We start from the raw sequence: 15,192 nt of genomic DNA on the forward strand, positions 1-15,192 counted from the left end.
AGAGAGAGACTGAGAGAGGGGAGAGAGGGAGAGATTGAGAGAGGCTGGAGATAGAGACTGAGAGAGAGACAGGAATTGGGAGAGATTGAGACATAGGGAGAGATAGAGAGAGAGGGAGAGACAGAGATAGAAAATGTGTCAGTGATAAAGGGAGAGTCAGTGCGGAGCGAAAGACAGAGAGAGATCATAGAGAGAGGGAAAGGCAGAGTGAGGGAGAGAAAGATAGAAAGGGAGAGGGAGACAGAGAGAGAGACTGGATGAGGGAAAGGGAGAGAGAGACAGTGAGGGAGAGAGATGGAAATAGAGAGACGGGGTGCGGAACAGAGAGAGAGAGACTGGGTGTGAGAGAGAGAGAGGCAGGGTGTGTGAATGTGTGCGTGTGTGTGTGAGAGAGAGACATAGAGATAGAGGTTGAGGGGAGAGATAGGAAGAGTGGGACAGGGTGACGGAGAGAGGGAGTGAAAGGGGAAGGGAGCGCGGGAAAGAGAGAGAGAGAGAGTGAGGGAGGGCAGAGAGAGAGAGGAACAGTCAGGGAGAGAGGGACAGGGTGATGTAGAGGGAAAGATAGACCGGATGGGGGCGAGGGAGAGAGCGAAAGAGGGAGACAGGGTGAGTGAGATTGAGAGTGAAAGGGTGTAGGAGAGGGAGTGAGAGACAGGATGAGATGAGAGAGAGAGACAGAGAGAGAGAGAGAGGGTGAGGGAGAGAGGGAGACAAACAGGTTGACAGAGAGAGAGAGACAAATAGAGACAGAGTGAGAATTAGAAAGAGGGAGGGCGAGGGAGAGGGAGTGAAAGACAGGATGAGGGAGTGAGAGAGAGACTGGGTGAGAATTAGAAAGAGAGAGAGAGAAGGGTTAAGGGAGACCGGATGAGGGAGAGACAAAGAGATGCAAAGTGAAGGAAAGGGAGCGAAAGACAATGTGAGGGAGAGAGAGAGTGAAAGGTTGTGGGCGAGGGAGTGAGAGGCAGGATGAGACGAGGGAGAGACAGAGACAGGGTGAGGGAGAGAGGGCGAGGCAGAGGGTCACGGAGAGAGAAAGACAACTAGAGACAGTGTGAGGGAGGTGAGTGAGAGACAGGGTGAGGGAGACAGAAAGATAGAGAGACAGGATGAGGGAGAGAAACAGGCAGAGTGAGAGAGAGGGAGGGAGAGACTGGGTGAGGTAGAAGGAGGGAGAAAGAGAAATACATGGCGGGGAAAAGAGAGATAGATAGAGAGAGAGAGAAGCGGTGAAGGAGAGAGGGAGAGGCAGGGTCAGGGAGAGAGAGACAGCTTGAGGGAGAGAGAGTGAAAGAGAGACAGGTTGAGGGAGAGAGACAGAGACACAGAGTGAGGGAGAGAGACAGAGAGGATGCGTGAGTGAGAGAGGCAAGGTGACAGAGAGAGACTGTGTGTGTGTGTGTGTGTTTGTGTGTGTGTGTGTGTGTGTGTGTGTGTGTGTGTGTGTGTGTGTGTGTGTGTGTGTGTGAGAGAGAGAGACAGGGGTGGGAGAAAGAGAGAGACAGCTCCCCCTCTTCATATATAATGGAGGAAGTTCCACCTGTACATATAAAATGGAATGGATCCCACAGACACCTCACCCATTTAAAAACGCTTTTTTAACCATTTTTATTCCAGAGACAGGGCCGAATATGATACAAACAGAGAGAGACAGAGTGACGGAGAGACAGGGAGTGACAGGGTGAGGGAGAGAGGACGAGAGAGATGGTGAGGGAGAGAGTGAGGGACAGAGTGAAGGAAAGAGAGAGAGAGAGAGAGGGTGATGGCGAGGAAGAGAGTGAAAGAGAGAGACTGAGTGACGGAGAGTTGGAGCAAGTGAGCGACAGATGGAGACAAAGTGAGAGACAGAGAGCAGGACAGGATGAGGGAGAGAGGGACAGGATGAGGGAGAGAGAGAGGGAGAGATAGTAAGGGAGAGAGAGACAGAAAAGTGAAGGAGAGAGAGAGCAAGATGGAGAGAGGCAGGGAGAGGGAGAGAGAGAGACAGGATTGGGAGAGAGGACGAGAGAGACGGTGAGGGAGAGAAGGAGAGACAGAGTGAAGGAAAGAGAGAGAGAGGGTGATGGCGAGGGAGAGAGTGAAAGAGAGAGACTGAGTGCGGGAGAGTTTGAGCGAGTGAGTGACAGAAGGAGACAAAGTGAGGGACAGAAATCGGGACAGGATGAGGGAGAGAGGGAGAGAGGGACAGAATGAGGGAGAGAGAAATAGAGACAGGTTGAGTGAGAGAGAGAGACAGGGTGAGGGAGAGAGAGGGAAAGACAGTGAGGGAGAGAGAGACAGAAAAGTGAAGGAGAGAGAGAGCAAGATGGAGAGAAGCAGGGTGAGGGAGAAGGAGAGAGAGAGACAGGATGGGGAGAAAGGCAGAGACAAGGTCAGGGAGGGAGAAAGAGTGACACTGAAAGACAGAGAGAGAGAGAGAGAGAGAGAGAGAGAGAGAGAGAGAGAGAGAGAGAGAGAGAGAGAGAGAGAGAGAGCGAGACGGGTTGAGGGAGAGAAACACACAGACAGAGTGAGGGAGAGACAGGGTGAGTTAGAGGGAGGGAGAAAGAGAAATACATGGTCAGGGAGGGGGAGAGAGAGAGAGAGAGAGGGTGACGACGAAGGAGAGCGAGAAAGAGAGAGATAGGGAGAGAGAGATAGAGAGACGGTCAGGGAGAGAGAGACAGACAGAGGGAGCGAGAGACAGTGTGAGGAAGAGAGAGAGAGAGAGGGTGAGAGAGATAGAGAGTCGGTCAGGAGAGAGAGACAGACAGACAGAGTGAGGGAGAGGCAAAGAGAGAGAGAGGGAGAGAGACAGAGACAGTGAGGGAGAGAGAGACCGGGTGAGAGAGAGAGTGAGAAAGAGACAGGGTGAGGGAGAGACAGAAATAGAGAGAGAGTTTAAGAGTGAGAGAGAGAGGCACACAGAGAGACAGAGTGAGAGACAGGGTGAGGGATTGAGAGAGAGAGAGAAAGAAAGAGACTGAGTGACAGGGAGCGGGAGTGACAGGGAGAGGGAGACAGGACGTAGGAGTGAGACAGGAAGACAGCGATAGGGTGTCAGAGAGAGAGAGAGAGGGTGAGGCAGGTTGATGGGGAGGGACAGATAGGCAGGGTGAGGGGGAGAGAGAGAGAGACAGAGTGAGTGAGAGGGAGAGAGAGAGAGATAGAGTGAGTGATGGAGAGGGAGATAGAGAATGAATGGGTGAGGGAGAGGGAATAAGGGACAAGTTGAGGGAAAGAGAGAGAGAGATACGGGGACGGACAGAGTGAGGCAAACAGAGACAGACTAAGAATTAGAAAGAGAGAGAGAGAATGGGTGAGAATTAAAAAAAGAGAGAGAGAGAGGGACGGAGAGAGGGAGAGAGAAAGGGAGAGACAGGATGAGGAAGAGAGAGAGAGACACACACACACACAGAGCGAGGGAGAGAGAGAGAGATACCGTGTGAGGTAGAGAGAGGAGACAGAGAGGATAAGGGAGGGAGAGAGAGAGATCAAGAGATGCAGAGTGAGGGAGACCGTGGGAGAAACAGGGTGAGGGAGAGAAAGAGAGAGAAACAGAGGCAGGGTTAGTGGGGAGAGAGTAAGAGAGAGAGACAGGGTGAGGTAGTGAGAGAGAGAGAGACAGACAGACAGAGGGAGGGAGAGACAGTGTGAGGGAGAGACAGTGTGAGGAAGAGAGAGAGAGACAGAGAGAGAGAGAGAGACTGAGAGAGAGGGATAGACTGAGAGAGGGCATGATTGCGACTGAGAGGGGGGCAACACAGACAGTAAGTGGGGAAACAGAGACAAAGAGGGAGAAACTGAGAGGGAGAGGCAGAGTCCAAGAGAGAGGGAAAGAGAGGGTGACTGAGAGAGAGGGGCCAGGAGAGAGAGACTGAGAGAGGGAGAGATAGAGACTGCGAGAGACAGGAATTCGGAGAGATAGAGGCAAAGGGACCGATAGAGAGACAGAGGGAGGGACAGAGATAGAGAAAGAGCCAGTGATAGATGGAGAGATAGAGGCAGAGTGAACGGCAGAGACAGAGAGAGAGAGAGAGACAGAGAGACAGACAGAGGGAGGGACAAGGAGAGAGGCAGAGACAGAGATGCAAGGAAGGATATGGAGGGACAGAGAAGGAGGGATAAAGTGAGAGTGAGAGAAAGAAACATACAGTGGGAAAGAGACAGAGACGGAGGCAGACAGGGATTGCGAGAGACAGAGACAAAGAGAGAGTCAGAGAGAGGGTCATCACAGACAGAGAAAGGGACGAGAGAGACAGAGGGAGAGAAAGAGAGAGAGGGCGAGCTAGAGAGAGACAGGAAGAGACACAGAGAGGGAGACAGTGAGAGAGAGAGGGAGAGAGAGATAGAGGGAGTGACAGAGAGAGAGTGAGTGGGAGAGGGAGTGGGAGATAAAGGCAGAGAAAACGGCAGAGGGACAGGCAGAGACAGAGAGAGAGGCAGAGAGAGATAGAGATCGAGAGAGAAAGAGACAGAGACAGAAAGCGGGAGAGTGAGTGGGTGAGAGAGTTAGAGGGAGAGACACAGATAAAGAGAGAGGGAAATAGAGACAGAGAGAGAGAGAGAGAGAGAGAGAGAGAGAGAGAGAGAGAGAGAGAGAGAGAGAGAGAGAGAGAGAGAGAGAGAGAGAGAGAGAGATAAAGTGAGGGGAGAGAAAGACTGGGTGAGGGAGATAGAGAGAGAGAAGGTGAAGGAGAAAGAGTGACAGGATGAGAGAGACAGACAAACAGAGTCATGGACAGAGGCAAAGAAAGAGAGAGAAAAAGGGAGGGAGAGGGATAGAGGCTGTGATTCTGATTGAGGGACACAAACAGTCATGGACACAGGCTGAGAAAGAGAGAGGGAAGGAAATATATATATATATATATATAGAGAGAGAGAGAGAGAGAGAGAGAGAGAGAGAGAGAGAGAGAGCGAGAGAGAGAGAGAGAGAGAGAGAGAGAGAGAGAGAGAGAGAGAGACAGGGAATGTCAGAGACCGAGGGAACGACAGAGAGTGAGGGAGAAGCAGTGCAGAGAGAGAGAGGGAGTGGTAGGCAGAGACAGACAGAGTGAGGGAAAGACAGAGAAAGTGAGAGAGAAAGACAATGAGAGAGTCAGAGATGGGGTAGAGGCAGAGACAGAGAGAGATAGAGAGAGAGGGGAGCAGGGGGAGAGAGACAGGGATAGAGGATATGCCAGTGATAGAGGGAGAGACATGGACAGTGAAAACGGCAGAAACAGAGAAACAGAGATAGAAGGAGAGAGAGCGAGGGATAGAGAGAGAGGGAATACAGATGGAGGGACAGAAAGAGAGACTGAGAGAGAGGCAGACATAGAAAGAAGGAGAGAGAGAGGGAAAGAGGGGAGGGATAAAGAGAGAGAGAGGGACAGAGACAACTGAGGGAGAGACAGAGGGCGACAAAGAGGAAGAGGGAGAGGGCAAGGCAGAGAGAGATAGATAGGGATTGGGGAGATGGAGACAGTGAGAGAAAGACTGAGAGAGAGGGATAGAGGGATAGACTGAGAGAGGGAGAGATTTCGACTGAGAGGGGGGCAACACAGACAGTAAGTGGGCAGACAGAGACAAAGAGGGAGAAACTGAGAGAGAGAGGGAGAGTCCAAGAGAGAGGGAGAGAGAGGGTGACTGAGAGAGAGTGGCCAAGAGAGAGAGACTGAGAGAGAGAGAGAGAGAGAGAGAGACTGAGAGAGACAGGAATTCGGAGAGATAGAGGCAAAGGGACAGATAGAGAGACAGAGGGAGGGACAGAGATAAAGAAAGAGCCAGTGATAGATGGAGAGATAGAGGCAGAGTGAACGGCAGAGACAGAGAGACAGTCAGAGAGCGAGAGAGAGAGAGACGAACAGACAGACAGACATGAGAGGGAGAGACAGAGGGAGGATGAGGCAAGTTGTAACAATCAGAAACTTTTCCCATTATCTGCCCAGTCCTGCATTGGGCGTTTCGTGTGAGAGTGTTATGGGCCAGTGTTGGATCAGTGTTTGATATTTTCCAACTGCAGTGTCATTGCCAACAAGGGCCAGAGTTAAAGGTTTAAAATTAACCAAGAAATGGCAAAAAAGTATTGCTGTCCTGGGAGAGAGAGAGAGGCAGGGAGAGATGAAAAGAGAGAGAGAGGGAAAGAGAGAGGGAGCGATGGTGTCATGGAGACACAGACAGAGTCATGGACAGAAGCAGAGAAAGAGAGAGGGGTAGAGGAAGAAAGAGAGAGAGACAGAGAGAGGGATTGACAGATACAGTGAGAGGGAGATACAGAATCAGTGTGAGAGGGAGACAAAGGGAGAGGGAGATACAGAGAGAGAGGGAGAGGGAGAGAGAGAGAGCCAAAAATGGAGAGAGGCAGAGAGAGGGAGGGATGGTGATAGAGAGATAGAGTCATGGACAGCGACAGAGAAAAAGTGCTTTGAAAAGACAGAGAGAGAGAGAGTGAGATACAGAGAGGGAGAGGCAAAGAGAGAGAGAGAAAGGCAGAGAGGGATGGCGAGGTAGAAATGATGTGAGAGAGACATAAACAGAGGCATAGACAGAGGCAGAGAAAGAGGGATAGAGAGAGAGAGTGAGTGAGAGAGAGAGAGAGATGGAGAAAGAAAATGAGAGTCAGGGATGGGGAGAGACAGAGATGGGGGAGAGAGAGATGGGAGAAAGAGAGCTGGAGGGGGTAGAGATAGTGGGGAGAGAGATAAAAAGAGGGGGAGGGAGGGAATGGGAGAGACAGAGGGAGAGAGAGACAAGATGAGGGAGAGAGAGACAAGCTGAGAGAGAGAGAGAGAAACAGGGAGAGAGCGAGACAGGGAGAGAGAGAGAGACAGGGAGAGAAGCAGGGAAATAGAGTGAGAGAGATAGAGAGGGAGCAGCAGAGAGATAGGGAGAAGGAGACCGACAGACAGAGGGAGAGACAGAGAGAGTGACAGCGAAAGACAATGAGAGAGTCAGAGATGGGGGAGAGAGAGATGGGGAGCGAGAGAGAGAGATGGGGGAGAGAGAGATAGAAGAGGAGAGCGAGATTGAGCGGAGAGAGATTTAAAGGGGGAGAGATGGGGAATGGGGTGGTGAACCTTTGGCATTCTCTACTGCAGAAGGCAGTGGAGGCCAAGTCATTAAATATATTCAAGAAGGAGAGATATATATTTCTTAATGTCAAAGGGTTATGGGATGAAAGCGGGAACAGGGTAATGAATTTAATGATCGGCCATGATCTTGTCTGAATGGCGCAGCAGGTCCGAAGAGCCGAATGGCCTACCTCTGCTCCTATTTTCAGTGTTTCTATGAGGGAGGCAGACTGAGAGAGAGGGAGAAACAGAGAAAGAGGTAGAGGTAGAGATAGAAAGTCGTGACTCTGAGACTCTCTTACACACACCCACACACAAACAAACATGCAGATACACATAGACACTCCCACAGAGAAACACTCACACAGACACCCACGCAGACAGAGACACACAGAAAGAAAGACACACACAAACACACACACAAACACACACACACAAACACACACACATACATACACATACATACACATACACAGACACACACATTTTACAGTCCACGCTGATGTCAGTGAAAATGGCCAACAGAACCTCAGTAACAATCCCCAGTGTTTGCCCTGTCCTGAGAGAGACAGAGAGAGAGGTAGGGAGTGACAGAGAGAGACAGTGGAAGAGGGAGGACAAAGCAGCTCTTAGGAGAAACTTTACATTTATTTCTACAGATTTTGACACTTTACAATCCACAGTGATGTTAGTAAAAAAAACCCAAACACAGCGTCAGTAACAATCCCCCTTACCTGCCCAAACCTGTATTGCGGGTTTAGTGTGAAGGTTTTAGGGGTGAGTGTTGGATCAGTGTTTGTTCTTTTCAAACTGCAGGGAAAGAATTAAAGGTATAAAATTAACCAAGAAATGGCTGAAAGCATCGCTGTCCTAGCACGAACATATCAATGGACCGGAAGAGTCAGGAAAGTCCAGCCCTGGGATTTACATATCAATGGACAGGCCCCCGAGGCAGGAGATTTAGAGACAGCCCAACATGTCAGAGGCTCAAGGGGTGGAGTTTGCAAACAGCTCCTTCAGGATACAACTGGGGAGAAAGATCCCAGTTCCAATCACAAAACCCACTTTTCCCTCTCTCTCTAAAAATATAGACACATTCCCCAGTCTGGTTCAGTGTGTGTCCCTGTTTATGTGTGCATGTGTGTGTCCATGAGCGTGTGTGCGTGTGTGCGTGTTTGTGTGTGTGTGTGTGTTTGTGTTTGTGTGTGTTTGTGCATGCGCGTGCGTGTGTGGGCTCCCTCTGTATCAATCTGGTTTATAACTGTGAATTTATTGTATTTGAATATTGCTGATTGTCTGCGTAACTGAGGGAGGAAACCCTGGGCTCTTGCTGTGCCACTTTGTGTAAAAAGTCCGTGCTTTGCAACTCAATCCAATTTTTTCTCCTTCTTTCCCCTGACGAATTTTCATTCTGAAAAATGCATCGTGAAGGGAAAACGAGGGAAAGTTTGGGACGAAGAATCCTTGGACAGGAGCTTCCTCCTGAATGGACGGACTGAGGCCTTGTCCAGAGGCTGCACCCAAAGGGACCACATGAGTTGTGTTTGTTTATTAGCCCGAGGTTTAATTTCCTCTCTGGGGCCCTGGATTAACTAGTTCCTGTTGGATTGGAGCCCTGGAGTTTTGAACAGGTTGAAAGCCCTGGGGTTAAAGGAGCAGCCCAGCATTGCAATTTGACAAAGACACGTTAACCCCCGGTGCCTGACAAACTGGCTGCTTCCCCCTCCTCACTCCGCAAGACTAAATTAAACATCTGAAAGGTGAAGCTGTCTAAAATCTCGTTATAATTCCCGAATAATGCTGGTGTTTTGGGCAGTGCCGTGATTTTGAGTGTCAAATGAAATATACAGCAGCTATTTGAAACGAGAGTGAGGTTCTGAGAGTGGATTTCTCTGTCTCTCACTCTCACTCTCCATCTTTCTATCTGAATGAGAGCAACTGGAGGGAGAGAGACGCAGGAGAGTGAAAGAAACATGGAGGTAATCAAAGGGGGAGTGTGGTAGCCGGCTGCTATCACACTGCTGCTTGTGGGATCTTGCTGTGCACCAATGGCTGACAGATTTTTCAACATTGCAACACTAACGACCACTTTAAAAATTAACTAATTGAACGTCAAAAGCAAGGAACTAAGTACAAATGTGATAGTTTCTAAAGGCTTGTTATAGTTCCCGAATAATCCGTGTCCTTTGGGCAATGTTAGGAAGCTTTACTGCTCAATAAGATGTACGGAGCCCATTTCAATTCTTTTTACTGAAGTTCTGAGTTTCGATTTCTCTCTCTGTCTCTCTCCAGCTTCTTTTCCCTTTGTCTCTCTATTTATACCTTTAGTCGCTAAAAGCATACCACACACTGCAATATTATTTGTTGTTGTTTTAAATGATGAGACAGCAATATTTCATAGCTTATTTCAATTAAGGTTAGATATGAAATAGAGGGAAAAAAACGATATGGACAGAGGGAGAGCAAGAGAGAGGGACACAGGGGCGACTGAGATAGGAACAGAGAGAGAGAGATGCAGAGACCCGGAGAGAGATAAAGAGACAGACACAGCCACACACTGGTACAGGGAACTATCTCAACCCATTTAGCTTCTGGTTCACTAACGGTGATTTGTTTGTATTTGGGTGTTTCTGAGAGATTATCTGTGCCACCGAGGGCAGTTCCTGGACTCTTGCTGTGCTATTTTGCTCAACAATGCCTTTTGATCAATTTTCTCTTTCTCCCTCTTGCCTTAGGAGTTTTCATTTTGAAAACTTCATCGTGAAGGTGAAAAGAGGGAAAGTTTCGGACGAGGAATCCTTGGACAGGAGCTTCCTCCAGAGGGAACGAAGTCTGCATCAAAGGACCCATGTGAGTTGTGTCTGTTTATTAACCCGAGGTTTAATTTCCTCTCTGGGGCCCTGGGATACTGGTTCCTGTTGGATTGGGGCCCTGGAGTTCTAAACAGGTTAAAAGCCTGGGGTTAAAGGAGCAGCCCCAGGAGCGAGTTCCATTTGCCACTTGCTCCTTCCAGCCCTGTCTGTGAGGTTTGCTGGTGGTTTGGGCAATGCTATGAAGCTTACATTTAAATAAGATGCAAGGTGCCCATTTTAATTCATTTTACTGTAGTTCTGAGGTTAGCTTTCTCTATGTCTCCACATTCTTTCCCCGTGTCTTGATCTCCCCACTCCCCCATCCCCCCCATGCTTTCTCTTCTCTGTCTCTGTTTCACACTCGCCTTCTCCATGTAAATCTTTAATAAATAAAAATAAAACAAACACACAGAAATGTGATTTCTCATTGTTTGAAATGGTGAGACGGAATCAGCAGCTTGTTCTCGGCTTAAAGAGGGAGTTTCGCCCTTTCTGGGGATTGAAATCTGACTATTATCGCATTGCTGCTTGTGAGATCTTACTGTGCAACTACTGTCCTGCAGCATTTCCTGCATGATAACAATTAGGACACTGTAAAATTCAGCTTCCTGAGTGTCTGAGTGTGGATTTCTCTGTGTTTTTACACGAATGTTACAGCAATTATAAGAGCTGAATGTGAAGCTGTATAAAGGCTTGTTATAAATTTAAAGATGTTGCGACACAGTGGCACAGTTGTTAGCACCGCAGCCTCACAGCTCCAGCGTCCCGCGTTCAATTCTGGGTACTGCCTTTATGGAGTTTGCAAGCTCTCCCTGTATCTGTGTGGGTTTCCTCCGGGTGCTCCGGTTTCGTCCCACTGCCAAAAGACTTGCAGGTTGATAGGTAAATTGGCCATTATAAATTACCCCTAGAATACGTAGGTGGTAGGGAAATACAGGGACAGGTGGGGATGTGGTAGGAATATGGGATTAGTGTAGGATTAGTATAAATGGGTGGTTAATGGTCGGCACATACTCGGTGCGCCGAAGGGCCTGTTTCATTGCTGTATCTCGAAATCAAAAAAATCTAAATGGAGTTTCGCATTTTCTGAGGACTGTGGGACATCTGGCTATGATCACATTGTGGAATCCTGTTGTGCATACATTCCCTTCATCAAGTACTACATTACAACACTGAGGCAGAAACAGATGGAGAGAAAAAGAGGGCGAGTGATAAACAGCTGGAGATGGCAGGATAAACGCAGAGAGTGAGAGAGAGAGAGACAGGTGGAGTGTGGTTGAGAGAGAGCGAGTGAGCGAGAGAAATCCACACTCAAAACCTTGGTAAACTGAATTTTGAAATGTCACCACAGTTGAGATCTTGCTGTGCACAGCCTGCCTGCAGAATTCGCTGCTTTGTCACAGTGACTGTATATTGGAAGTGAAGTCATTGTGTGTAAAGCTCTGCGAAAGGCCTGGAATTAAAGTCCTGAGCTTGAAGCCAGTATATTTCCCGAATAATGCTGGTGTTTTAGGCTGTGGGCTGAATTTGACAGGAAGATGTAACACCTGGTTGGGGAGGAGGGGGCATTTGAATTCAGATTTTCAGGGATCAGACTGTGGATGTCTCTCTATCCTTTCTGCGGGAGATGGGGTGGGGTTACCAGTTTCTGTGTGTTTTTACAATGAGGCAGAAACAGATATAGTGAGACACACAGAAAAATAGAGGGAGAGAGAGACAGCTGGAAATGACAGGGTAAACACAGAGGCAGAAACACAGGCTCTGGGGTATCGGCAGTGTTTAGTAACTGCGCAGTTCCCAGCCCCTGGAGAGAATCTCCCCCCACAACGCCATCTCCCACCCTGGCGGGTGTCTGGATTTTTAGTTAGATTAAATGCTGGGGCAGTGATTAAGTGTTGTCACGTTCATCTCATTTTAAAGAGTGAATTTCAGTGTCTGGGAACAGAATGGAGCTGATTGCTGCAAATGACTGTCTGTAAATTTGCATGTTGTTTGGAAGCGGATCCTTGTCATGTCTTTGCTCAGAGCCGGCTCTGTTAGCTGGATTAACATGACAACGGGCAGGTACTAATCTGCTAAAACCCTATCTCACATCTCCAATCACTTCCCATTGTCTGTCTCTGTGTCGGGGGATGTGTTTGTAAGATGGGGAGTCATGACAGATTGTTTTATGTCAGTGAGTGAGGAAAAAGCCCTCAGCTCTTGTGTTTTATTTCTGCTCAAAAATTCTTTGGTTTTGTTGAAACCAATTTTATTTCCCTTATTCCCGAGGAGAATCTTTTCGGAAGCTGCAGCTGTGATGATGCAGAGGGAGAATATCTTGTCAAGTGGAATCGTCAGACCAAAGTTTTAACCAGAGAGGAAAGTAATAATAAATATAAATGTGTCATTGTCAAAATCATTTCCAGATACAGAAAAGAAGACTATGTGTTTTCTGGGCTGATAGAAAAATAAAGTGCTGGAAATGCTCAGTATTTCCAGCACGGTTTTTATTTCAAATTTCCATCATCCGCAGTACTTTGATATTGTGGTTTTTTTGGGGGGTAGGGGGGTGGTGTCTGTGCATTTTTTACCACAAGGGAGTGGCATGGAGGGCGCTCCTAAGCAAATAGTTTGGGAAGCGCTGCTCCAGAACAGTCAAAGTAATACCATAGGCTTCCCTCTCTCCATCACTTGCTGCAACTTGTTCCCTGCACCTTCTTCCTTGTTCCCATCTCTGTTTCTTCACAACTTTACATCCCTATCTCTGTATCTCTCAACATCCTTTCTACCTCGGCCTCTCTCATGATTCTCAAGTTTTCCATTTTTACTTTCTTTCTGCGACTCTCTGCATCTTTATCTCTCTCAGTCTTTTTCATCTCACACTCACTTCTAAATCCCTGAATCTTTCCATCTCTGCACCTCCTTTCCTGCAAGACAAGCTCTGCATTTCCCCCCTGTTCCGGGACACCCCTCTCTATTCTGTAAACACATCTAACTTTGTATCTCTGCCCTCCCCCCCAGTTCTTTCTGTCTCCTCATCTCTCTTTTTCTGCGATGTTTCTCAATATCTACATCGCTGCTGCATTCTCTCTCTATACTTCCTGCTCTCTGTCTCTGTCTATGTCTCTGTCTCTGTATGTCTCCATTTCCCTTTCTCTCTCCCTGCCCTTCTCGATATTTTTGACCCTCAGTCCTCAGTTTCTCTCTCACTGGTTTCTGAATACCTGCATGTCATTCTCCATCTCCCTTTCCATTTATCTCTCTCTCTCTCTCTTTGTTCTGTCCTAAACCCGGGATCTGCTTTCTGTGTCTCTATCCCTCTGTCTGGGGTGGATTTGAACTCGCTGCCTCGGTGTTGTACAGGGTGATTGTGAACTGGGATCCTGCTTTCCATTTCTCCCCAGTTTTGCTCACATCGAGGTAAAAACAGGAGAGAGATGCTGAACGGGCAGCCGATTCCCAACACCCTCCTCCCCTCCACCCTGGTTTGCACCATTGACACCAAGTCCAAGTGTTCCTTTGCCTCTCTGTGTATCAGTTACCTGACTGTCTCTGCCTGTCTTCTTGTGACTCAATGGGAGAAGCGACAGATCAGCCATGATCTAACATGGGTGGAACAGGCTCAAAGGGCAGAATGGCCTCTTCCCGTCACTGTGCCAGTCAGTGTGTGTGTTTGTGTGTATCTCCCTCTGTTTGATTTCCTGAATCCCATAGGGAGAACAGGTCAACACCTTTCTGCAGAGAGGGATGTATCCGGGGCTGGGATCTTCCTGCTCAGATTGCCAGTTATCCTCTGCAGGTCCTTACTCTATGCACGGTCCTGTGTTTGGCCGGACATTTAGTTAAAGCTGCCGGGGGTCTGGGAGCCAGTTGGTGGAATTCCAGTCGCTCATCTGGACCAGGAATTAAAGTGAATTAAAGACTGTCGGCAGACAGAGCCACACCCAGGGGAGTGATGGAGGTTGGAATTACACGGGGGTAAGTGGGGGACGGCTGTTCATGCGGGAAATGATACAGGGTTCAAATTAGCGTGTGTGGGGTGGGGGTGGATTTTAGGAATTGGAGAGTGTTTAAAGTGGGGATGGGGAGAATTAGAGGGCAATATTCACAGAGGGAATTACTTATGTTAAAACAGGAGCGGGGAGGGATGATTATCCAGGTTTAAAATAGGAGCGGGAGGATTCTCCAGGTTTCAAATGGTGGGGGAAGGATTTTCCTGGTTTAAAATGGAAGGGGGAGGATTCTCCAGCTTTATAATGGGAGATGAGGATTCTCCAGGTATAAAGTGAGAGATGAGAATTCTCCAGGTTTAAAATGGGAAGGAGCGGTTCATGGGGGTGTGTGGATGGATGTGGGACTGGTCTCAGGGAGGGTGGGGAGAGTAATTGCAAGGGGGCCTGTTCACAGGAGGGGTATTTGCTGGGGGTCAGTTCCCCGGAGGGACATTAGTTAGGGGTCTGTTCCGGGGTCGGTGGGTGGGTGAGGATAGTTATATTCCCAGGCGGGTTTAAGAAGGGAGTGTGTCCCGGGGGCATATAGATGATGGCCGTTCCCAGGGGGTGGGGGAGGCATTTAGATGGGGGAGGGAATAATTAGATTGGAGTCTGTTCATAGTGAGGGTATTAGATTAGGGAATGTGTCATCAACAGTGACATGAAGCAGCACTTGCTTCGCAATAGCCTGCACAGTGATGCTCAGTTTGCGTTCCGCCAGGGCCAGTAAGCTCCTGACTTCATTACAGCCTTGGTTCAAACATGGACAAAAGAGCTGAATTCAAGAGGTGAAGTGAGAGTGACTGCCCTTGACATCAAGGCAGCATTTAACCGAGTATGGCATCAAGGAGCCCGAGAAAAAACTGGAGTCAATGGGAATCAGGGGAAAAATACTCTGCTGGTTGGAGTCATACCTTAGCGCAAAGGAAGATGGCTGTGGTTGTTGCAGGCCAATCACCTGAGCTCCAGGAAATCACTGCAGGAGTTCCTCAGGGTAGTGTCCTAGGCCCAACCATCTTCAGCTACTTCATCAATGGCCTCCTTCAGCCATAAGATCAGAAGTGAGGATGTTGATTGATGATTGCACAATCTTCAGCACCATTCTCGACTTCTCAAATACTGAAGCAGTCCCTGTAGAAATGCAGCAAGACCTGGACAATATCCAGGCTTGGGCTGATAAGTGGCAAGTAACATTTGTGACACAAAAGTGCCTGGCAATGACCATCTCCAACAAAAGAGAATCTAACCATCTCCCTTTGACATTCAATGGCATTACCATCGTTGAATCCCACACTATCAGCATCCTAGGGGCTACCATTGACCAGAAACTGA

This window comes from Heterodontus francisci, unplaced genomic scaffold, assembly GCF_036365525.1.
Source record: "Heterodontus francisci isolate sHetFra1 unplaced genomic scaffold, sHetFra1.hap1 HAP1_SCAFFOLD_69, whole genome shotgun sequence".
Lineage (NCBI taxonomy): Eukaryota > Metazoa > Chordata > Chondrichthyes > Heterodontiformes > Heterodontidae > Heterodontus > Heterodontus francisci.